Below are 14,709 nucleotides of genomic sequence, written 5' to 3'. Positions count from 1 at the left end.
GAATGGTAGTAATTAGCGGTTATTTCCCATCAAACAAGCTTTGGTTTTAAAAAGTATTATTTTTTTCTATTGCTTGTTTGTTTTAGTGTCGACCCTGGAAAGGTACTGGGCTTTGTCCGGGAGGTGGGCTTGTCTACGAAGATTTGATTTGTGAAATTATGACCATATTATGACCATATATTTACAAAAGATTTTTACTAAATTATTAAATTTTTACTAACTCTACCATTGTAATTGTGAATAGACCTTGCTTTTAATGATTTAACTGCATGGAATTTAGCTCTGGTGATATGTAGGGAGAGTAATCCTTGAAGGATTAGGGGCACGACATGGCCTAAATTGTGCCGATGTGCCAAAAACTCAAACTCTGCTTGTTTTTTTTTTTTTTTTGTTCTGTTCAATATCCGCACACAAAAAGGCCAAACTGGGTTATTCTTAAATAACGGACCTAGAGTTCACTACACCAGGCGGGGTTCACATACAATTGATCTGGGTAACGTGAAGGCTAAAAATGAGGATACATGTTCCCCTCAAGCTAGTCATTTCTTAAGCATGGCCTTGCATCTAACAGTTCGAGGTGTTCACATTTAGCAATATTTATTTTCTGGTCAAATATACATATTTTTTTTTGTTTTACAAAGCTTACATCAACAGCTCCCTCTGTCTGTCTGTCTGTCAGGTAAAAAGTTAATACAAGTTATTTCTCCCACAATCAATCTCGGATCAAGTGGAAATTTTGCACAATTATTTCTTGTACCTGACAAATCATGAATCAACAAAAATATTAACCAATTAGTTAATGAACTATTGGGAATTAATTATTTTGTTTGGTATCCAACATGGGAAAGAAATCATACTTGACAAATAAGGTGGTATAAGTTGAATTAGTTCCCTTCTTCCATGCATTTAAAAAACAAAAGCGATCACGATAACATTCACAGATCCCCATCCCCCCTTTTTTTTTCTAGACAAGTGTTACAATCATGGGATCATGGCGTATTGAGAAAGCTAAAAGCATGGAATTGTGTTAAACAAAAACAGTTGGCAAAAATATATAAATATATATAATTAATCTAATCACATGACTGATACAAACTACAATTACACTTAATTTAAGTTTTTTAAAAAATTGTTTTTCTTTTATCTATATTTTCTATCAACCAGACTGTCTATTATGCAAATATGCAAGTGCGGCTAGTAGTCGACAAAGCTAGATCTAGATCCTACTTGCTGATATATAAATGTACATACAGGAAGTAGGAGCACTTAATTTACTTTTGTAAGCTGAGCTTACGCTTCTCATCCCGTCGACCCGAGTTTCAATCTTCTTACTTTACTATATACTAGATCTACCACACCACAAAGACGCCTTTCTTGGCTCCAAAATATTTTTTTTTTTTTTATTTCCCCAGTATGACATGCAGGTCGTGTCTTATCAAGAACAAAGTCAATAAGTTTCCTATGTCTAGATCTCTGAACCAAGCGAGCCCTATGTCAACAAAGGTAATGAGAGATTTGAATGAACCGATTTGAGACCGAGCTCTTTATTAACAAGATAAGGTTACAACTGGCCATAATTGGCACTGCTGTGCATGTTACTGGTCATGTTAACAGAATTGCATTTCACCTACTTCAAAATGTAGGCAGAGAAGTGGCGACAAATACAATGAAACAGATGATAGACGTAGGCCTGGTCGAGTGCAATGTACTTCCAACTGCCATTACAATGGTCCCGAGTTCGAAACCTGCTCGCCGCCATTGCAAGTTTGGGCTAGTACAAGGGGGTCGTGGCAGCTGAGCCCGTAAATCACTTGGCTTGCCAACTTTGAAAAGAAGTAAAGCCTAAAAGAGAGGTACAGTTGATTTCACTTCTATTGAAGCCAATGACCTGCTTAAATAGTATGTGAATATGACAGTAAAAGGAGAGTGGTGGCTGAGTGGTAAAGCGCTTGGCTTCCGAACTGAGGGATCTTAAGTTCGAGTCCTGGTGAAGACTAGGGTTTTTAATTTAGGGATCTTAAGAGCGCCTCTGAGTCCACCCAGTTCTAATGGGTACCTGACATTGGTTGGGGAAAAGTAAAGGCGGTCGGTCGTTGTGCTAGCCACATGACACCCAAGTTAACCGTCGGCCACAGAAACGGATGGAGCTTTACCTCATCTGCCCCCATAGATCGTAAGGTTTGAAATCGTTAAATTTTACCTAAATATCCACATGTATACATTCAAGTCTAGATTGTGCTCCCAAGATGTAGTATGAAGTGTTAGACACCTTATTTATATAGGTTAGTTATTTAGCGACGCACCATAGTAGACGCATATTGAACGGGACTAGTGACGTTTGGGATATGTTGGGTTAGAGACCGGAAAATCAGTTAGCGTTAGAACATTCCAGGGTAACGACGTGTTTAGTGACAGAGACTTCTACTGTGGCCTTTTATCATAATAAATATATGTACAATTGTTCATCATCGTTTGACTACATCTCTTCACCTGTTACAATCGATGTGCCAGTTCTTGTTTGTGTTGTTGGTCAACTACACGTAATACACCCGAACAATTACACCCAAACGATTGCAGAGTAATTGGTTGACTTCAAGACAGCCTGAACTGGCAACATCACAGTGGCGACCCCGAACCTCGAAGCCCGACGAACCTCGAACCGGACATCGAAGCAGAACGTTTACTCAGGTGAGGGTCGTGCACTCGAAGATATAAGATTTCATCGGAGTACGGCTGAACACAGCAGTATCGCAGAGTGACTTTGTTCTAGATCTACATTTTCTTGATCGTACGTTCAACGAGCCGTTAACTCAGGGTGACCTTCGTCAGGACAGTAATCATCGTAACGTCTGGTCTACTTAACCAGTATATTAGCAAAGCCTGATCTTCATATGCTGAATCGACCTACAACCAGAGAAACCGTTCATTCATAACGGGTGAGAGATCGTTAGTGAACCTGTTGGACATATTTTTTCTTCGTCATAGGAGCCACATCGAGTATCAAGTTTTACCTCGCCAGTGTCGAGAAGGACAGTTTGCCCGCTGTCAGAAGTATTGTGAGTACTACAAGTTTGGTAGCTAACTAAATCGAAATCGCTCTGTCGTCTTACCCTTGGAGAGATTCTTGTGGAGCAGTTTGCTCATTGAACCGGTTGCTTGCCACGTTTATAACGGTCACTGTGTTTAACCTTTGGAAGGTTAGTAAAGTTGTATGTATCATTACTGAACATTGATTTATCTAGTATTCGTTGGTCTAGACGATATCTAGACGTGCTGATATTGTTGTGGAAACAGCTACATCCACTTAATTTCGTTGAAAACCGTTAATCGTCTAACGGAACGTCGTCGGAGGTGACCTTGGTTTCACCTAGTCTACATTGGACAGTTTGGTCTAATGAAGCAGAGTACAACAGCAAACTTCGTCGTACTACCAGAGTAGCAGCAGAAGCAGTGAACTATTTTAGAGAACCGTTATTCGTCAGCCCAGATCAAGTCATCGTCAAGAAAGTCGTTATTCGTCAGCCCAGATCAAGTCATCGTCAAGAAAGTCGTTATTCGTCAGCCCAGATCAAGTCATCGTCAAGAAATTCGTTATTCGTCAGTCGTCCAGATCAAGTTGCCGTCAAGAGACTGTTATTTGTCAGTAGTCGTCTACACAAGTCAAGTCATCGCCAGAAGAACCGTTAACCTATTCGTCAATAACTGTATACACAAAGTCGTCGGAACTACACATACAGTCATCAACAGTCGTCGAAGAAACTAGAACATTTTGCTGTGGCATATCAGGACATCTGTGGCATTACGTGGGATACTGGTAGCACCGGAGAACAGAGTCAGAACTGGAAGAGAGGCAGTGGAATTTGTTGTGATCTAGCATATTCGGGAGTCCGAACAAAGGGATCTTTCTTATCAAAAGCTAAGTGCCATTTTTCTTATTAGTGTATGTTTAGATTGCCCTTAGAAATAGATTTTGTCTAAATTTGGTACGTTAGCCTGAGTAAAATCAGGTGGTGCGCCTTAAAACCCGTCGGGGTAGAAGACGTAATTTAGATGAAAAGCTATATTATACGTTTAGAGTTGTAATTTGTTTTGTTTGTGTAAACGTCATATCCGTTGTTGCCTAGTTACTTCGTGACGTTATCATTGTGTGCCATATTGTCATATCCCAACCCATAGTGATAGTCTCATTTAATTATTTCATTTGTTTATATTATTTTAAATTATTTATTTTTATTAATTTAATTAGATCTGTATTTTTTTTCACTTAATGATAGAAAGTGCGGGTAGGATTCTTTTACTGTGAATCAGACTAAAATAATTTTAGTTTGAGCGGTTAAAATCAAATACGATTTTGCCATGAGAATAATGCCGAAACTGGCTATGTAGTCAAACACTGTCGTCTGGCTAAATTTAGATCTGCAAATTGTTGTACATCTCTTTGGTACAATTAAATCATCTAGACTCTAATTTGAAATATTATTAATTGGAAGATGAATGAAGGTAGTACATTCTAGATATATATATCTTGTTGAAGATATATTTGACATTGTATAAACATATTAGTTTTATACGGTTAAATAGAACCATAATCTACTCTAGATCTGGACTCTAGACAGTCTTTGAATTTACTCTAGACACTTCAGTCATACCAGATTTTAAAATTGATCATAGTTGGTCATACTAGATCTAATAGTCATAGTGCTCTTGATAACTAGATCTAAATGGTAATATTATACATACTATAATATACTGGATTTAAATTTGTGTGATACTAGATCTAATATACAGATTTGAATATAACCATAATAACTCAGACTAGATTTACTCATTTACTAAATCTATAGATAGAGACATAACACAGAGACATAACACTTAAAATTTGTATAAAAGTTTGTAAAAACTTAAATATAAAATAAGTTTAAAATATAGCCATAACCAAGATAGGCTAAGTGAAAATATATATATAAAATATAAAACACAATGGCTACATCATCATATGTGGACCTTAAGGAGGTTAAGGAAACAGCTATGCAGGATGGAAAGGCCATGGAGTTAAAAGGAAAAGACTTAGCAGCTTATGTACAGCAAGTTGTGAGGGAAGAAACAGAACGTCAAAAACAAGAAATAGAAAGACAAGAAGAACGTCAGAGACAAGAAAGGATCAGAAAGGAAGAATATGAGAAGCAAAAAGAGGAACAAGAAAGGCAAGACAAAGAGAGAGAAAAAATTAGAGAGCATGAAGCTAAAATGGAGAAGATGAGATTGGATGCAGCACAAGCCAGAGCTCAAACTGAACAAGGAAATAACACAAATAACTCAAATAATTATACCACTCAAAGAGACAACCCTAATTCACAGACATGGCTAAAAAGAAAAATACAAAGTTTTGATGAACAGAAAGATGACATTGGTGATTTCCTGAAAAGATATGAGGCAAAAATGTCTACATTTAATATGCCTGAAGAAGAGTGGTCTGAAATACTGATAGACTTTGTTCATGGTCAAGCTCTAACAATATGCCAAAATCATGACCATCATATTGATGATAGCTATCAGGTTTTAAAAAGAGAGTTATTGAATGCCTATGGTCATAATGCTACAACTTTTAGAAAGAAATACTTTGACAATATACCATCATTAGAAATAGAACCCCAAACTACCATTAATATGGAAAAGGATTTCTTCAATAAGTGGGTAAAATTAGAAAAAGTGAATAACTCTTATGAAGGATTAAAAAATTTTATTCTAGTGGACAACTTTGTAAATAAATGTGATCCTCAATTACAATCTTTTATTAGAGAAAGAAACCCAAAAACTATAGATGAAATAACAGAGATAATGAGAGTATACAAAAATGCCTATCCAAATAAACCATTTTCTGATAGGGATAAAAGCAAAGTAGATTTAATAGGATACACCAAAGAAAATGTTGATAGAAGTAGAAATAGAAACAGATCAAATAGTGGAACTAGAAAATATAGTGAAATAACCTGTTTTAAATGTCAAGGAAAAGGTCATATAGCAGCTAACTGTAGAAGAGGGAATAGTAGGTCTGGAAGTAGAAATAGATACAATGAACAAAATAACAGTAGATATAGGAGTAGAGATAGGAATGACAGGGGAAATTATAGAAATAGGAGTTACAGTAGGGAATACAAAAATAAAGGGACAGATAGGGTATATTTCATGGAAGGAAATAGGAACAATTTTGCAGTGTACCCAGGGTTTGTAGATAGAATTCCGGTGGAATTAATCAGGGATTCAGGTTGTAACACCTTGGCAGTAAAAAACTAAATTTGTCAAACCTCATTGGTATAAAGGGTTTACTAGGAAAGTAGAATTAGCAGATGGCACCGTAAGGGAATTTAAAGCTATAAGGGTATACATTGAAACTCCATTTTTCACTGGTTATTGTGATGGCATTGCAATACCAGAAATGAGATATGATATGTTAGTAGGAAACATAAAAGGAGTTAAAGAATGTTCAAGAAAAGAATTAGAAGACTGGCAAAACAAATACAAAAACATAAGACAAAATCATGAAAACATAGAAACACAAAATATAACAAGTATGATAATAACAAGATCAATGGATAAACAAAGTAAGAAACAGGAAAATACAATAAATGTAATAAGTAATGATAAAGAAAAAGAAACCAGTAATGTAATACAAATAGAAAATACAGATGTTAAGGAAAGAGAGATAGAAAATGAAACACAAAATAGTCTTGAAACACAAATGTCTCAAAGTGAAAAAGAAACAATACCCACATTTGCATTAGAACAAATGAATGACAATATTATTGGGAAAATTTATTCAAGAATAGCAGATAAAAACAATAATAATCCAATGGAGAAATTTTGCATAGAAAATAAAATATTATTTAGACAAACAAGTAATGATAACAAGAAAATAAAACAACTTGTCTTACCACAGAAATATTGGAAAGATGTTTTAATCATGACACATGATAATAATTTAGCAGCACATAGGGGAGTAAAGAAATGTTATAAGAATTTGTCAAAACAAGTATTTTGGCCCAAAATGAAAGCAACAATCAACAAATACATAAACTCATGTGACATATGTCAAAAGAGATCTAACAAAAGCCTAGTGAATAAAGCACCTATTCAAGAAATGGATGAACCTACAGCACCATTTCAGAAAGTATCTATTGATTTAATAGGTCCTTTAATTCAAACTGAAAATAATAACAAATACATTCTAACAGTAATAGACATGTTTAGTAGATACCCAGAGGCAATCCCATTATCAAATACAAGTGCAGAGAATATCATTAATGCCATAACTCAAAAAGTAATTACAAGACATGGTATACCTAAAATTATATTGAGTGATCAGGGATCTCAGTTTAAGTCAGAACAATTTAAGAAATGGACTAAACAATACAATATACAACACATATACTCTTCGGTTTATCACCCGGAGAGTAACGGTTTATGTGAACGATATGGTGGTTCATTAAAAAGATCACTAACAAAGATAATTCAGAATAATCAGAACAAGTGGGATCATTACATTAACTATGTACTATTTGCTCATAGAAACAACATCCATGAAGCAACACAATTTTCACCATATGAAATAATACATGGAAGAAAACCTAGAGATGAATTAGATGTTTTCAAAGAAAATCTAATAGACAATGAGAATAAATTAAATAATGACAGTGAAACAACAATCACAACAGAATTGAAAGAAATATGGACTCAAGCATATAACAACAATAAGAAGTACAAACAAAGTGCTCATGAGAATCTAAATAAGAAAAGACAATTGAAAACACTAGAAGTAGGAAACAATGTATTAATATTGATAAATGACCTGAAAAATAAAATTGGTAAACAATGGAAAGGTCCATTTAAGGTGATAAAACAAATTAGTGATGTGAATTATCAAATTGAAATAAATGGGAAAATTAAAACATATCACATAAATAATTTGAAACTGTATCATGATAGAGAAGATGAGTTGATACAAAACATTCAGGAGGAAATAGAAAATAAATTTTCAGAAAGAGAAGAATGCTTGATGATAATAACAAATGAAAATCATAATGAAAATGATATTAAGGAAATACCTGTAATAGAAACAAAAGAGAATCAAACTTGGCAAAAGATTAATCTTAATAATTTAACTAAGGAAAAGTCAAAAGATATAACTAAAATAATACAGGAATACAAAGAAATTTTTTCCAGCATACCAGGAAAAACTAATATTATTAAACATGACATTAAAGTAACAGACACAAAACCTATCAAGCTTAAGCCATATAGAATACCGCTACATTTACAAGACAAAGTAAAGAAAGAAATAGACAATTTACTAGAATCAGGTATAATTGAGCCATCAACATCTCCTTATGCTTCACCAATTGTGATAGCCAAAAAGAAGAATGGAGATATACGGTTATGTATTGATTATAGGAAACTTAACAACATCACAGAATTTGACCCATATCCAATGCCAAATATAGAGGATATTTTACATAAATTAAATGGAGCAAAATTTTTTACTAAATTAGATTTAACTAAAGGTTATTGGCAAATACCTTTAACAGAAAATGCAAAACCTTACACAGCATTTGTAACACCATATGGTATTTTTCAATGGAATTATATGAGTTTTGGATTAGTAAATGCACCTGCCACATTTAATAGAATGATGAACATGATAATTGGAAACAAAGAAAATGTTATTTGCTATTTGGATGACATATGTATTTTTAATAATAGTTGGGAGGAACATTTGGTAGATGTAAAAGAAGTGTTCAAAATAATAAAAGAAAGTGGACTTACAATTCAAGCAGAAAAAGTAGAAATAGGATTGGAGGAAATAATTTTCTTAGGACATAAAGTAAATAACAACATGATTAGCCCTATTGAAGATAACATAAAGAAAGTACTTAATATTGAAATACCTACAACAAAAAGACAAATTAAAAGCATATTGGGAATAGTAAATTATTACAGAAAGTTTATAAAGAACTTAGCAGAAATAGTAAATCCATTAAATGACTTACTTAAAAAAGGAAAACCTCAAAAAGTAGTTTGTAATGAGGAATGTGTGAAAGCTATTGACAGAATTAAAGATGTTTTTAGTCATGAATTAATATTAAGACTACCTGATAAAGACAAAATATTTTATGTCACAACTGATGCATCTGGTAATGCTATTGGTGGTTGTCTAATGCAGAACTATGATAACTTACATCCTATATTATATGTAAGCAGAAAATTGTCAGAGGCAGAAAAAAAATATAGTGTCATTGAAAGAGAAGCCTTAGCTGTAATATGGGTAATTACTAAGCTAGAGAGCTATTTAATAGGAAGGAAATTCATATTATTAACTGATCATAAACCTATTCAGTATATACAGCAAAAGAGCATGAAAAACAGTCGTGTTTATAGATGGTTCTTAGCACTACAGGAATATAAATTTGAAGTGAAAGCTATTAGTGGATCTGTGAATATTGTAGCTGATCTATTGTCTAGAATGACATTGAAGTGAAATAATTTTGTAAATAAACTATGATTATATTGATTATGTAATATATATTAATATATTGACACCATTTATATGTTATGGAAAAGGGAGATAAGTAAATTTGATGTTAAGCATTTAAAAGTAAGTATGGATATTTTTTTGTGTGTGAATCATTTCATATATCATTGACGAAAGTTAGTTCTATGGAAAAGGGTGAGTATAAAAGAAAAATGGACAAAAGCACATAAAAGGGTGGTAAGAAGAAAAAATTTATGGAATGTGTAAATAAAGTCTATAATTGTTTTTTTTGAAATATTGTATGTTATCAGATTACTGCCAGTGAAGAACATTTGAGATGTGTAGGACGTGCCCATAAAATGCCACATTTTCCTCCATGATGAACTGTGTACTAGTGAAGATGATTCTGGAATGTTATGAACTGTTATGAACATTGACATGAATATGAGGAACTGTCAAGATGAAGATGTCAAGATGAAGAGATCAAGATTTTATGTTTGTGGTCTTCCCCTTAGATTGAAAATGCCCTTGTAAGACTTGACAGTAGTGGAAAAATATTGACATATTTTTTTTTCAAGGGGGGGAGGAATCTGTTAGACACCTTATTTATATAGGTTAGTTATTTAGCGACGCACCATAGTAGACGCATATTGAACGGGACTAGTGACGTTTGGGATATGTTGGGTTAGAGACCGGAAAATCAGTTAGCGTTAGAACATTCCAGGGTAACGACGTGTTTAGTGACAGAGACTTCTACTGTGGCCTTTTATCATAATAAATATATGTACAATTGTTCATCATCGTTTGACTACATCTCTTCACCTGTTACAATCGATGTGCCAGTTCTTGTTTGTGTTGTTGGTCAACTACACGTAATACACCCGAACAATTACACCCAAACGATTGCAGAGTAATTGGTTGACTTCAAGACAGCCTGAACTGGCAACATCACAGAAGCTACAAATACACAAGAGGGTAATTAAAATAAATTATAAGGATAAACGAAGGAATAGTTTCAATTGAATGAAAACGACTAAAGGTGTATAAAACTTGGTCTAGTAAAAGGACAAAAAAAAGTTTATGATCCTAAAAGTTCCCACTACTAACGCACAATGCGATCTGCTACCGTCTCCAGTCCGATATGACCAGACCTTTTACAAAGACATAAACAAAGAAATCCTTTACAGAATTCTGCAGGGAAATGTAGTAAAAAAAAAACAAAAAATAAAAAAAAACACGGGATTTTCATAAATGGCGGAATAACTATAAATAGCTAGCTTTTTGGTGTATCCGGTGTAAAACTAAAAAAAAAAAACAATAACGGAAGCGTTAATAAAGGTATAGGATAATCTGCTGTGCACCACAGAATCCAATTTTCTAAGCCATTCTGTTTGTAGCACTAAATAATTCCCACAGGTAGCAGGTGTTAAATTTCGATCTATGTCTTATAACTTATTTTTAAAAAAAACTGGTTAACTAGCTAGCGGTAATAAAGGAGATGTGATACGAAGATTTACTGTCACGAATTGAGATAGGGTTAAAATTAGAGAGCTTGATCCTTTTTTTTATTTAATTGGCGACGGTGGAGTTCAATTTAGCGAACTTGACATTATTTAATTTATCATAAAAATCTCAAATATCTAAAGTAAAAAAAAATATATATCATAATATCAAATTAAATTATAATGACAATTATTAACAGGGGAAACAATCGTTGCATCATTTGCAATTCGTCTGAACGTGGGGGATCTCAGGAGCTTCCTCCAGTCCTGGTTGTGGGGGGGAACTGAGACTAGTCTACGTGCAGCCCGAGGAAATAAAAATGTGACGCCTTATTCAATGACATGTTAATGTTACAAAATTAGTTACAAGCCTTACTCGGTGTGGAGATGACCTCTCTCTCTCGACCTCTAGCACAAACTGAACTTATTAGCCTCCTTCACAAAAGCTTGACGAAAAAAGAACAGAGCGCTGGAACTACATTCTACTCAACGTAATAATTAATAATGTGCAATAATAGCTACTCAAGAAAGTAAGTAAGGGAACATATGACGCCCAACTGAATTAAGATTTATATCCGCTTTCGGATTTAATAGCGAGTGTTATACACATTTTTTAAGCGGAAGAAATGGAAGAGGCAAGCACCCAAAGCATATGTCTTTGTAGAAGCTTTAACGTCAATTTCAGTACCACATTATTATTATTATTATTCGTGTTATTTTTTGTGGAAGGTGTGTGTGTGTGGGGGGGGGAGGGCATGCTCTTGCTAGTGGATTGACTCTAGGAGCCTGGGAACCAAGGCATACAAAGCACGGTTTCTGGAGTCTCGGGGTAGGAATTCAACATCCCCGTAGCCCAGCTGCCAAGTCCAAGCCGCCACACCGTTCCACGCGGAGGCCGTCATCATAATCCCGTCAGCTGGAGTGGCCGGTCTCTTCACGGTACGTGGCGGTCACACAATAGCGGGCTCCGGTCCGAACAACGTATATACAAATAAATACGACCTAACCTAGTTATGGCCACAAGCATTGTGGAACCTTCAGACAGGACTAGGGGTGAATAGCTTCCGGTTCACGTCTGTCTGCTTGGAGAAATCCTTCGCAAAGTCAAAAGATTTCCCTAACGAACTTTTTCAACGTGGATTGCAACACGTCACAGCGATATTGTTTTTTTTGAAATTGTTGACATTTTCAAAAGGCCTAAGGGCTACAAGCTGAGAAAGCGTCCAAAAAGGAAACACCATAAAGTTAAGAGCAATAAATGGTGCCTTACAGACCTTAGCAAACTGTGTTCTCTATAAACGTTTGTAAATAGTTTCATCGACCACCTCTCCGCATCCTCCCGACCACCTCAAGGATAAAAGAAAACTAATGTGGCAAATAAAAAAAAAAAAGAAAAAGGATGGGGTGCATTAAATATATATATATATATATAACCTACGCAAACTCTTTTGAAATAAAATTTAAAAAGGCTAAGATTTAAATCTGGTAAAGCAGAAGACGTTCTTGACCTTGCGCCCGTTTCTCACAACAATGTAGCAGACGAGATGTTAGCCATGTGCGCTGTATTACACATTACATACGAACAATTACAGCATATAGCATTGACAAATCCAACTTCGCGTTTTTTTTGTTCTGTTTTTTTTTCAATGACTATCAAGACAAGGTCTTGACATTTTTATCTTTTCCAGACTTCAGCCAACAAACGACAAACAAAAACAGAAGTTAAAAATTGCTGATAAGATAATAACACGGCTTGGGTCCCGCGCTGCGCCGAAACATGAAATATATTACGCCGAAGGTCGTTACTCTAAGGTCAAGATGTGATACAGCATATGTAGGCCTATACTGTGTACATTTTCTTGTGGTGGTGGGTCAATAATATGAATTTGAAGACATTTTTTTTATCTAGATCTGAAGTTAAGTTGGTGGTCTAACTCAGTGATGCGATCGGCTGCCATATCCCGCCCCTAGAAATACCTGCACACTGTGCAAAATGTTTAAAAAATGTAATGCATTTTCCAGTGACGCGTGTCTGAAATTTATATTGCCCCGGCCCACGCCGAAAAAACAAAAAGGATTGTCAGTGGTCTAACTATACTATAGATCAAGATCTAACCATAAAGTATATAAAATGGGACGCGCACAGATGGGGGGTGGGTAAATAATGTCCATGTACACACGATGAGGCCGACGTTATCAAAGACGGTAACATGTTTCAAGATTCAATAGGGCTGATGAGGCAATACATCCAAAGTGTACAGTCGATTTCCTAGATCTGTTTGTTGATGCATGGTCTACACACAATACTGGTCTAAAGATAGACATTGAAGAGGAGTGTATGGCAAGCAGCAGCATTTCTGACTACTGACAAACGTCTGAAAGCAGGCTAGTTCGGAGCACACTGTCAGACATGGTTTCGTGAAAATGTGTAAGCCTCCATTCACTTAAGGTTCCGTGCTGAGACTAATCCCTTTACAGCACGGTCCAGGTATCTGGTAGTGTTCTGAAGGGTTTGCCTGTCTCCGTACAGGGCGAGACCCCCACATGCATCAAGTTCTGTTTCAGGACGTCGTATCTTATGTCTGGTGTACGTAGAACTGTCTAAACACCAACAGATGTATTGTGTTTAATTCGTTTAACATCGTGAGGCCACGCATTGCCTACGGCCAATATGTTTGCAAACAGAGAAACAGTTGTTTTTTTTTTTTTTTGTGTTATTAATACATAGGTCTATATTTTGTCCACAATGTTCCTTTCTTTAGGATAAGTTGCTAGCCCTGTAAAACTGTCAATATAATGGTTAGGCTGCCCATCTGCTGCTCGTGTTATAGGCCTACAACGTATTTACCTTGCGTTCAATAGACAGCCGGATGGAAGTGACAATAAGATTTCCCAACAGAGGGATAGTCAAGTTTCTGGAGTTTAGTCAGGGATGAGGAGCGAGCAGGTTGTCATACATCATCGTTCGTTGGAACAGTAGAAAATCATAACAAAATCGCATAATCAAAAAGTGTAGCGTAATATTAGACCCACCAAATAAAACTAAACACATAATTGTAAACACAAAAGAACGAAATATTTTAAAATAGCGAAACTAAAATGGAACGTTGTTTTTTTTTTTTTTTGGAGGGGGGAGGGGGCACTCAATGGCCAGCATTTTATGAAAAGGTATGAAATTACTGCAATATCAGTGTCGCGACCAAAATGAATTAAAAAGTAGAACTCAACGGTAAACGAAATTTCTGTGCACATTTTTTTTTTGTTATGAGAATAACTAAATCACATATAAGAAAAACAAAATCATTATGGTGACCTAAGTGGCGGATGTGAGGGGATAGCTTGTAGCCAAGGCCCCACGAGGTATCAGTTATAATAAAGAGATGTCCTGGAAGAGCATCATTCAAAGATGAGGACAAAGTGAGCCCATGGGGGGGGGGGGGGGAAGTAATGTATAGGGAGGCACTCACACAGTAAGCTCGGGAGAAATAAACTTACATCATGCTGAAAGCAGGCTCTATGGGACACTTCGAACAACTGATGTGTACACATGCAGCCACCACCAACAATAACCAGGACAATAAACTTAGAAAAAAAACAATGAACGGAAATACGAATAATGAGAAATAAGACGAATCCGAAGCAATGGCCTCGTTCACTAGGTAGTTGGAAAACGAAAATCAA

The 14,709-nt window shown here is 35.4% G+C and overlaps 2 protein-coding genes across 3 annotated transcripts in view; one reads left to right on the top strand and one right to left on the bottom strand.

Moving 5' to 3' along the window:
• LOC106051997 (protein arginine methyltransferase NDUFAF7, mitochondrial-like) overlaps positions 1-14,709 on the top strand; it is a 32,140-nt gene that overhangs the window by 628 nt on the left and 16,803 nt on the right. Inside the window, exon 2 of one of the 2 annotated variants that reach the window (XM_056022435.1) lies at positions 1,413-1,503. The exons of the other annotated variant lie outside the window; for it this stretch is intronic. The gene's annotated coding sequence lies outside the window, so the exon portion shown is untranslated. The remainder of the gene's footprint in view (positions 1-1,412; positions 1,504-14,709) is intronic. 2 annotated transcript variants of the gene reach the window in all.
• LOC106051987 (UTP--glucose-1-phosphate uridylyltransferase-like) overlaps positions 1-14,709 on the bottom strand; it is a 52,471-nt gene that overhangs the window by 27,963 nt on the left and 9,799 nt on the right. The gene's annotated exons all lie outside the window — the stretch shown is intronic.

The sequence above is a fragment of the Biomphalaria glabrata genome, chromosome 3 (genome assembly GCF_947242115.1).
Source record: "Biomphalaria glabrata chromosome 3, xgBioGlab47.1, whole genome shotgun sequence".
NCBI classification, from domain to species: Eukaryota; Metazoa; Mollusca; class Gastropoda; family Planorbidae; genus Biomphalaria; species Biomphalaria glabrata.
This window is presented reverse-complemented; position numbering and strand designations above follow the sequence as displayed.